The following is an 11225-nucleotide window of genomic DNA, read 5'->3' as shown; positions in this document are numbered from 1 at the left end:
TGTTGTTTGAAGATCTTAGTGTCCGACCAGAAATGTTAAATCGCAGTAGGTCTCTAATGTAATCAGGGGCCAGTCCATTCAGAGCTTTGTAAGTTAACAACAATATTTTGAAAATAATCCTAAAATGAACTGGCAACCAGTGTAAGCTCCTTAGTATTGGTGTGATGTGTTCCTGCCTTCTAGTCAAGGTAACAAAGCGAGCTGCTGAGTTCTGTACAAGTTGAAGTCTATTAATCAGATACTTTGGGAGACCGTACAGTAGGGCGTTACAATAGTCCAAACGCGATGTTATGTAAGCGTGAACAATGGTCTCAGTAGTACTCTGGGATAGGTATCGCCTAATTTTAGCTATACTACGAATGCGGAAAAATGCGCTCTTGCAGGTTATTTTAACGTGTTCTTTGAAATCCAAACATTGATCGAATGCAACTCCTAAATTCCTGGCCTGTTTACTAGACTTGATTACTTCATCACCAACTCGTATATAGTCGAGGGCTGGTCGTGGACGATATTTAGAACTAATAACCAAAAGTTCAGTCTTATCCCGATTTAACTTAAGTTTGTTGCGCAGCATCCAGTCCCCAATGTCCTTAACACATAATTCTACTGCCATCTTTGAGCTTGATAGATGATTAGGACAGTTGGACGTAAACGACAAGTACAACTGTGTGTCATCTGCATAGAGATGAAACGGTATGCTATGCTTTCTGGCTATGTCACCCAGCGGACTTGTATAAAGGGAATACAACAAGGGTCCCAGTACAGAACCCTGTGGTACCCCGTAGGGTAAATTCTTCTTTGACGATTCAATTCCATTAACAGAAACAAACTGTTCGCGTGAGTGAAGATACGAATGAAACCAATTAAGAGCAGTGTTCCTAATACTAAAGCGATTCTGTAGCCTAGATAACAAAATCGAATGATCGACAGTATCAAACGCAGCCGATAAATCGAGCAATAGTAATATAACCGATCTGTTATCGTCAATAGCCTTCAAAATATCATTTTGAACTCTCACAAGCGCAGTCTCTGTACTGTGATGAGATTTATATGCCGACTGAAATTCTTCTAATAAGCCTTCATTATCATTAAGGTGGTCCATTAATTGTGCTGCAACTGCTTTCTCCGTAACTTTGGATAGAAAATATAAATTGGAGACAGGACGAAAGTTCGAAAATAGTTCATGATCAGCTCCACTCTTTTTCAACAACGGCTTCAACATGGCAACCTTGAATCTATCAGGTACTTGGCCACTTGTAAGAGACAAGTTAACTATACGAGTGATCATTGGAAGCAGATAATGACGGCACCCTTTGAACACTGAAGATGGAATTGGATCAAGTGTACAGGACTTTGAACACAGGTGATTCACAAAACCAGATACGACCTCCTCAGTGACCAGTTTAAATTCACTTAGCAGCTGACCAGCTAGGCAGCTTTCAGACTCAGCATTGCATGAAGTAACTTGACCGTCATTCAGAGTTCCATCAACTTTGTCAAGATCATTGCGGACTTTAACAATTTTGTCACTAAAATATTCAACGAATGATTCGGACAGAGAACAGTTATTAGGCCCAGATGGATAACGCTGGACTGGATTGGAGTGCAGAAGCTTCTCTATTGTCTTAAAAAGAAGTCCAGAGTTCCCTGAGTTTTCCTGGATCACTGATGAATAAAATGTGAGCTTCGCGGAGGCAATCATGTCATTAACAACACTGTTCTGAAGCACATACCGTTCTCTATCTACAGGTAATCTTGTACGTCGCCAGTTACGTTCGAGCTTCCTCCTTATGTTCTTTTGAACACTAATGTCAGTTGAATACCAAGGCGCACAAGGACGAAGAACCACCTCACGGGTCCTTTCGGGGGCATAAACAGTCAAGGGTGGACTTCAAGACCCGATGATAGGAATCAACTAACGAATCCAAATCACGCCGTGATTCGTCAAACAAGGACGAATTCATGATAGTGTCATTGAATTCAGCATAATCAATCGAACGCAGCTTCCGGTGGCGAATAGTTTTTGTTGGAAATTGTGGTTTGTGCAATAATAAATGCATAAAAATAGCGTAATGATCAGAAATCAAAGGGTCATGAACCATAACATTGTCTATAAGTTTACACTGATTTCTAGTAATGATTAAATCCAAGATATGACCACTTGTGCGAGTCGGCGTAGTCACCCATTGTTTCAGATCGAAAGATGCTATTAGGTCACAAAAATGCAATGCGTTGACATCACGCGAAGAATCCACATGTAGATTAAAATCACCGACAATTAAAAGCTCGCCTGATACTGTGGCCAATTCCTCAAGCAGGAGAGAAAATTCATGATAAAATGTTGACAAAGGCACAGATGACGGTGGGCGGTAAATAATTATCATCCTGATCATCTTTGAGCTCTTGAAACGAACATCCAAGAATTCGAACGACTGGAAGGAAGTGTTCCACTCACTATTTTTGCATTTAATATCCATACTTTCTTTGAAAAGCAAGCCGACACCACCACCTCTCGATTCCCGTGGAATGTGGATAAAATCATAACCAGTGGGACATAAATCACCAATCTCAACACAATCAATATTTCCAGGTCTGAGCCACGTCTCCGTCAAAGCAAGAAGATCAATATCCTTGTCAACAACAAAGTCTTTCAGTACGCTAGATTTATTCCTTATTGACCTGGAATTGAGCAAACAAAAGTTGATCGCGTGAGAAGTATCCTGGGTGTTAGCAACTTGTGAGATCTGCACCTTCACGAGATTGTCGCGATTAAGCAAAGATGCAAATTTCGAAAAACGATCATTTCGATTTGAAACAACCGTCCTTATGCTCCTCTGCCTCGTTCGTGACTTCGCCCATACACCTGCTCTACATCCTCTTGTCCGAAGCAAACTGAAATCCTTTAAGACCGAAACCAGATGAAAAGGCAAACGAGCCGGCGAAAAACGCCGCACTGATAACAACTCACTTCTTGAATATGTAATAAGTTGTGGCGACCGAAATGAATGATGATATAATCCAACCGACCTTGAGGTAATTTCTTGGTTAGATTCAGGTCCTGGATTTGAAGATATATCAACATGCACTGCCAAATCCATGACAAAAGGTTTCGAGGGAAGAACTAAACAGGTAGACCCATGCTTAGCCTGTTTTGAGCATGGTTGGAACACTTCAAGACTACTGAGCACGTGCCGTCTTATAACCACGTGAGATCCAACCAGGCTAAATTCACGTCTAAAATTGTCAGGGAGAAAACCATCGGAGAAACATCCATGGATATCTTCGAAGCAGAAGTGGTTAAAACCAGAGTGAGTCCATCCATAGGGCGAAAAATCATCAGAATAGGCTAGAAATAAGGCTAGGTTATCATTCATAGGTTAGGCTAGGTTATCATTCATTAAGTGTTTTTGCTCGCTTGCGATTGTTCTAAACGCGTCACGTGACTGAAAACTGGGGAATTTCCGAGAAAATTGAAAACCATGTTTAATGACTGGCCCCTGTCATTAAGTGCTTTTAACAGATTAAAAGATCGCTTTGTTCCTAAGAAAGGCTCGAAATGTCAGCTGCCCGATAGAAACGTCACGTGCACGAAGTCGTTACGCGGTTAATTTACCCACATCAACTTCATGTTGATAAATCGCCAGTATTTATCCACAAATTAGCCAAGACAGGGTTCAATGAAAATATCGGCAAACTTCTGAATCTATACGCAACAAAAACTTATTCGTGAAGGAAAACGATTTAAAGGGCTACATCGTAAAGGCTGGTTTCCACATAATCGCAGACGATCACAGAAGATCGCGGATCGCAAATCGCACATCGCAGACGATCGCAAAGAAAGTTGTTTCCATATAATCGCAGACGATCGCAGGCGATCGCAGAGCCGACTGTTGCGTACATTTCGGACAACGGAACTGTCAAAATTACACGCGCGTTGTGCTGGCGGGAAAATCGCAGCAAACAATATGGCGGACGTCGAGGAGGAAATTTTGCTGCAAGCAAATTAATTTCTTCTTTTATGTTTTCCCCTCTGGGCTTCTGGTATTAACATATCAACTGAGTGCTGTATTAACTGAGCTCGTTTACTGGCCAATAATAATTTAACTCTCACACAAATGTTTGGAGTTAAATGACTGAGGGAAAGCCCAAAGCCGGATTTATTAAAATAATCAATTTGTAATTCATACAAAAATTTACAATCTGTTAGAAATATTTTGGCCCAGTAAAGGTGAGGGCAACCAAAACGCCAAAAGCATTATAATGAAAATTATGATGCTGCCCCACCCCAGGAAATACAGCACTCACAAAAAGTGGCGAAAATAAAAACATCACAACTGGTCAAATATACTTATTCACTATATAGGAAAATATTGAGACTGCTGCCCTTGCTAATCAGTCCAATATAGTCCTTGAATTACTGGAGATATGGATACTGCTGCCCTTGCTAATCAGTCCCATAAATCCCAAGCAAGCATTATGACAAGAACATAATAAGAAATGGAGTATGACCTTTAAAGAACAGGTTTTAAACGATGAAACTAGTCAAAACTACTGAATCAAAAAGAAGGAAAATATGGAGACTGCTGCCCTTGCTAATCAGTCCCATAAATCCTTAACAAGCATTATTAATGAACACTGCTTATCAATTCGATAGCAACCATTAGAGAATAGGTTTTAAACAACAGGAGATATAGGAACTGCTGCCCTTGCTAATCAGTGCCATAAATCCTGAACAAGCAGTATTAAAGAACATTGCTAATCAATTGGATATAAACCATTAGAGAATAGGTTTTAAACCACACAAGATACAGGAACTGCTGTCCTTGCTAATCAGTCCCGTATATCCAGGAAATTATTACAGAACCATAATTATAAATGACCGAAACAGCTACATGTACTCATACTAATCAGTGTCATATTTCCTGAATAAAAAGACAGTGTAAGCTGCAGGTCTTACAACAAAAGGAACTAGGTTGATACCGAAGGAATGCGAATATATTTATGAAAGGCATTGGACTTCCACCTGGCCAAAACCCGTATCTGGGTATCAGATAAACCCCGGTTCGCAACATAAGAAGCAGCCCCAATCCTAAAACTGTGGCCCTTATAACGTGCCGGGTTGAGCCCACAGAATTTAAGCGCTAAAGACAGTTGGTCGGTAAAGGTGGTACGAGAAACTGGATGACCAAGTGACGTCATGAAAAGGGGGCCGGGTTTATTACCCCGCAGAGCTAAATAATCTAACATCAACTGGACTGGGCAAAAAGTAAGAGCACGAGTGATAACAATAGAAAAAGGGGGTTGGTTGTAATTGTGTTTAAAATCATGAAATGTAAGCTTTAATGAAACTATACCATTGGAGTCATTCACCAGCTTCACTACCTGATGGATTTGTAAAGGTTGAGGACCATGCCTTTTAGTGGAAGTCATTTCACCGACTCTCAGAAAGGCATAGAAGGCAATCGAGCACATGGCTTGAAATTGACAAATTTGATACCGGGAACATGAAAATCTAGAAGCCGCTTCAATGATTTTGTGCAAAATTGGAAGAGTAATTGGAAGCCGGCTATCCAGACGGGCGCCCAGTTTACTGTAACCCTTGAGCATTTGCATGATAAAAAATGCTTGAGAAGGGGTCTGGAAATCCAGACAGCTTGTGGGAATATCCCAATGCAGAAACATAACTTTTAACTGTCGATGGAGCATAATGATTATCAAACAAATAAGCAATAAACAGTGCCAAATTAGGGGGTGAAATAGGAAGTCCCATAGGAACCCCATTAAAAGTTGAATGTAAAAACTGATTATATAGCTTCCAAGCCCTTTTGTAAGTAGGAAGGGACGATGGCTGAAGGCTTGATTTCACAAGGGTTGAGACTATGGTGGCCAGTTCTGAGGCTGCAGAAACCGGGGAATCTCTGTGGGGCATTGATCCATATGAGCTGGAGCCAAACGTCTGAAAGTCTGTACCTGTAATCGAGACAGAGAGTCCGCTAAATTGTTGTAGATTCCGGGGATGTGTTTTGCCTTGAAGACAATGTTATGTCGTAAACAAATAGAAACCAACTTCCTAACAAAACTCATCAACGGTTTGTCTTTGCATGATTGCTTGTTGATAACATGAACAAGTGCCTCGTTGTCGGTAAAGAACAAGACACATTGATTACTCATTTCATGTCCCCACAGGTACAAACTTAAGACGATCGGATAAAACTCTAAGATAGCAATATTACAATAAGCCCAAGCTTGTGGCCATCTCTTATAGCACCATCTGCTACCAAAAACTGCACCAAAACCAATTGCACCCGAGGCATCTGTGTAAAGGCTCAATTTGCAAGAACTGTGCCAGGCATCATCAATGAAAAAGGACCGGCCATTGAATTCAGCCAGGAATGAGAGCCAAACTTTTAGATCCTCTTTGACCTCCTTATTAAGCCGAATAAGATGATGAGGCGACTTGACCCCTACCGTAAGGTCAATCAGTCTCCTTAAAAAGGCTCTACCTGGCTTGATGACCGAGCAGGCAAAATTTAATAGGCCAATCAATGACTGGACCTCCTTCAGAGATGCCTTTTTAAGCTTCAAAAATTCTGAAATCAACAGTGTGCTTTTGTGAATTTTGTCAAGAGGTAGGCGAGCCTCTGAACAGATGGAATCCAATTCAATACCTGCAAATAACAAGGTAGTGGCAGGGCCACAAGTTTTTTCAGGTGCCATGGGAATGCCTAAGTAAGAACAGAGACTCAAAAACTGATTTAATTGGTCTTGACATAATTTAGCTGACGAGGCTACAATCAGAAAATCATCTAAAAGATGCAAAATGTGATCAATGTTCAATTTCTGTCTTGCAATCCATTCCACTGCAGAACTGAAAGTCTCAAAGGTGAGACAAGAACTAGAGCATCCCATAGGCATGCACCGGTCGTAATAATACAAGCCCCTCCACTGCATACCAAGCAAATTGTAATCATCTGGACGAATTGGTATAATCCTAAAGGCATTTTTAATGTCAGTTTTTGCCAAAAAGCATCCCGGACCTGCCATTTTGATAAATTGAATTGCATCATCAACAGTAGCATAGCAAACCCTGGTATGCTCAGAGTCAATACCATCATTGACTGAGGAGCCCTTTGGATAAGACAGGTGGTGTATCAAACGAAACTCACCTGGGGTCTTTTTAGGCACAACTCCCAATGGGGATATACGGAATGGCTGAAGTGGAGGAAAATGAAAAGGACCGGCTAACCTATGGGAATCAAGCTCTTTCTTAATTTTATCGTCTACAACCGTGGGGTGTAGAAAAGCAGAAACAAGGTTTTTGGCTGTTGAAGACACTCTTTCGCCTTGACATTGAATTGGAAAGCCGAAACTGAGACCAGAGTAAAGAAATTCCGCAGTGGAATGGTTGTACGCCCGACAGCAGAGAAATCAACCTATCAACTTTTACTGGCGTTGGGAGATTTGGACTTGGCAGACTGGGTGTTATTATTGGCTGGCTTACTTGGGGGACGAAAATTACACTGAGTTGCCCTATGGTCCCCTGAACACTTGTAACAGGAATGCTTAAAAGAACAGCCTGGACAAACCAGGCCCCGGTGATATTTAAAACAAAACCGGCAGGAACTCTAGGCAAATTTGCCCGCACCCGGGGCTTAGCAGCATGTTCAGGTTGTGGCCTCCTGGTTATAGGAGATTGAGCACGAAGCCACAATTCCCCATGCAAAACCCCCCAAGGAAAGGAAGAGGCCTGTCGTTGCCGTAGAAAACGAAAGTTTTGGTCATAATAACTCCAATTGTGACCCCTGGCCGCCAAGTCCTGGATGATCTCGCCATATTTCATCAAGGCAGGGGCCTCGGCTGGGTACTTAGAGGTGTAAACCCCTACAAAAATTAAAAAGCAGCTATTCCATGCTTCAATGGTCGTAATCTTCTTTGGTTTGGAGACTGGCTCCAGGTAGAGAGAGGGGATGGAACCCTTCTCAGCATTACATGTATCTACTGTTACACTATATTTATTTTCTAACTGAGGATTTGCAATAAGGGTTCCAAAATCAATATATTCCTCATTCCATATCTTGGCCCTGATCTTATCGGAGACACGAGCATCAAGTGGTAGACTGGATGATACAAACAACTGGTCAGGTCTGATGGTCTCACCTGTTAGGCTCTTCTGGACAGCTGTGATGGAGCCCTGGACAAGGGAACTGCCTCCAGTTAAGGGGTCTGTGAAGGGAACCTCAGCTAGGGCATCTGGAGGGGGCGCAACACTGTTGTTGGCATCCATCCGACGCGACACTTCGTCAGCCACCCTGTTGACAAGTTGGTCAATCAACTCAGGGGGAAGTATGGAAGTTGACACCGGAGACACCACGGGAGCTTCTGGTTCTGAATGGGCTGCCCCGGTTCCTGAGGACTTCACAGATGTTCGTCTGCCACTCTTCTGCTTCTTCGCAGCTGGCGGTTTAGCAGTAGAGGCTGAAAGCCTGACTGAACGTTTAGGCGGCATAACTGCAAAGAGAACTCACATAATGGCAGAAACTGAAGCTCTTCTAAACAAGAAAATTAAGCTTAGAAACTGTTAAAGGATAAATAAAATGTAAATAAGTAAAGGGCAGGGACAAGCCATGTCAGACAAAGAGTCGACGCACCAGCAAGCCCTATAAATGCCCAAAAGACACAGAGGGTGAAGCCTCAAAAATAAAAATAATTTTGAGGGCGAAACCTCAAAGGCAAAAATAAAACAACCTTGAGGGCGAAACCTCGAAGGTAAATAATTATAACAACCCTGAGGGCGAAACCCCAAAGGCAAAGATCTAACAACCTTGAGGGCGAAACCTCGAAGGTAAATAATGATAACAACCTTGAGCAAAACCTCAAAGGTGAATAAAAACCTTGAGGGCAAAACCTCGAAGGTAAATAACAACAACAACCTTGAGGGCGAAACCTCGAAGGCAAATATAAAACCTTGAGGGGAAAACCTCAAAGGTAAATAACGATAACAACCTTGAGGGCGAAACCTCGAAGGTAAATAATGATAACAACCTTGAGCAAAACCTCAAAGGTAAATAAAAACCTTAAGGGCAAAACCTCGAAGGTAAATAACAACAACAACCTCGAGGGCGAAACCTCGAAGGCAAATATAAAACCTTGAGGGGAAAACCTCAAAGGTAAATAACGATAACAACCTTAAGGGCGAAACCTCAAAGGTATATAATGATAACAGGCCTCGAGGGCGAAACCTCAGAGGTAAACATTAACATAAGCCTTATAAAAGTCAAAAACCATTCAAAAATGATAGATACATTTATAGATACCCATCACAGGCCAGTAAAACAACTGAAGTATCAATGAAGGAGGCTACATCACATGTATTCATGGTTGGCAATAACCGATTGTGCCACAAGTACCAAAACAATATTAACGTCATAAAAGGGCGGGAGGGGGTATGATGAAATACATGCAGCCTAAGACCTAAGACGACCCAAAGCTTGCAGTATGGCGCCCCGGTAGCTCCGATATAAGAAATACTGCCCCAAAGGATTAACATGAACGCCATCCGCTAAATACAAGTCCTTATGGGGACTAGAAAAATCCTTGTGAGTCCAACAGAAAGCGTTGGGAAAGGGCTCTAACACAACACGAACATAATTGTTCAGAATCGCAGCGCGTTGAAGAAAATCCTCCCAATCTGTGAAGGAAACGCCGCGTGGAATGACATGGCAAACTCCGACCATAGTCACCGAAAAAACGTCCAAAAGCGACCTGACAAGCTCCTCTATGGACGAGCCAACAACCTCCGGTCTTACGTTCGAAAGATCGTTCGTACCGACCTCCAGAATGACTACATCTGGAGCAAGGCGCGTGACCACGTGGAGGTCATAGCGACGGAGCTTTTCAACGGTTCGACCGCCAACACCGAACAAATGCACCGTAGCAGTCCCCTCAAGGTGAAAATTACTATCCGCACGAGCGTCGAAAGGAGCCTGCAAGTCGGATTGTAGTCGCTTCACGAATGAATGGCCCAAAATGAGGACTTTCGGGACGGCGCTCGCCATGACAACACGCGTGAAATTGAACTCGCGAAAAAATTGTACGCTCCTAACGGGAGAAAAACAGATACGGAAACGAAACAAAAGGATCCGAAAACTAAAGAATGCCTAAACGATGTGCAAAATGAAAAAATGCTTACCGTACTTTCGCAGAGTTCGAATGAGTGTCTTCGCTCGTTGATAAAAACTGAGCGAATGCACGACCACGCTTGCTAGCGAGGTCACTAAGCAAGCCGTTTGCCTAGAGGGGTTGCGATGTATTGACCTTCACCTCCACCCCTACCCTGTGTCACGCAATGCTACGTGACTGTAACCAACAAAAGACCAGAGGGATAAAACATAAAAATTCTATTCGCAGGCAAATATTTTATTTAATTAGTCAACCTATTTTGAAATTCCCTTGGCACTGCATCTCGCCCCGATCCAGAAAGTGGCGTTTTCAATCGCTTCAGATAACGACCATACGCAGTTCTTATGTCGCGGAATTTGAGCCGCCCATAAATTAAATTTCTCCCCCTTTTTTTTCCAGCAGTTAGCCTCTTTGTTTTTGTCTTTCAAATCTTTACTGTTACGGTGGTAAACGCACTGATATCGCGCAACCTCCTCCATAAATTTCTCGTTACTAACGTTACCTTGTTCAACGCCAGCCATGTTTACAACAAATAAGCGGTTACTTTGTTGCAAAGAAGCGTTGAACCATGGGTCGGAATTCAAAATATTATGGATACGTTTCGAGCGCAGATCGCACAACTTTGGTTTCCATATGATCGCACGATCACAATTGATCGTAGACGATCGCAGACGGTTGAAGAAGATAGAACATGGCATTAAGCCAGCATTAAAGCATTTAAGCATTAAAAGCATTAAAAGCATTAAAAGCATTAAAGCCAGTATTAAAGCCAGAGCATTAAAGGATTAAGCCAGCATTAAAGCATTTAAGCCAGCATTAAGCCATTAAGCCAGCATTAAAGCATTAAAGCCATTAAGCCATCAAGCCAACATTAAAAGCATTAATAGAACATGGTTCTATCTTCTGCGATCGTCTGCGGTCGTCTGCGATCACGATCACAGTATCGCAGACGATCGCAGAAGTGTGTTTCCATATGATCGCAGACGATCGCAGAACGTTTTGCGATCTGCGATCCCCGATCCGCGATCGTCGTTTTCTTCTGTAGT

The 11225-nt window shown here is 42.4% G+C and overlaps 1 protein-coding gene and 1 pseudogene across 1 annotated transcript in view; both read right to left on the bottom strand.

The window, feature by feature from the left end:
- Positions 1–11225, bottom strand: part of LOC149114267 (pyroglutamylated RF-amide peptide receptor-like) — a 60606-nt gene that overhangs the window by 10853 nt on the left and 38528 nt on the right. The gene's annotated exons all lie outside the window — the stretch shown is intronic.
- LOC149114270 (uncharacterized) lies at positions 4492–9075 on the bottom strand (annotated as a pseudogene).

The sequence above is a fragment of the Orbicella faveolata genome, unplaced genomic scaffold (assembly GCF_042242905.1).
Source record: "Orbicella faveolata isolate gen_17 unplaced genomic scaffold, um_ofav_v1 contig_14, whole genome shotgun sequence".
NCBI lineage: Eukaryota > Metazoa > Cnidaria > Anthozoa > Scleractinia > Merulinidae > Orbicella > Orbicella faveolata.
Note: the sequence above shows the minus strand (reverse complement) of the source record. Positions and strands in the feature narration are given on the sequence as shown.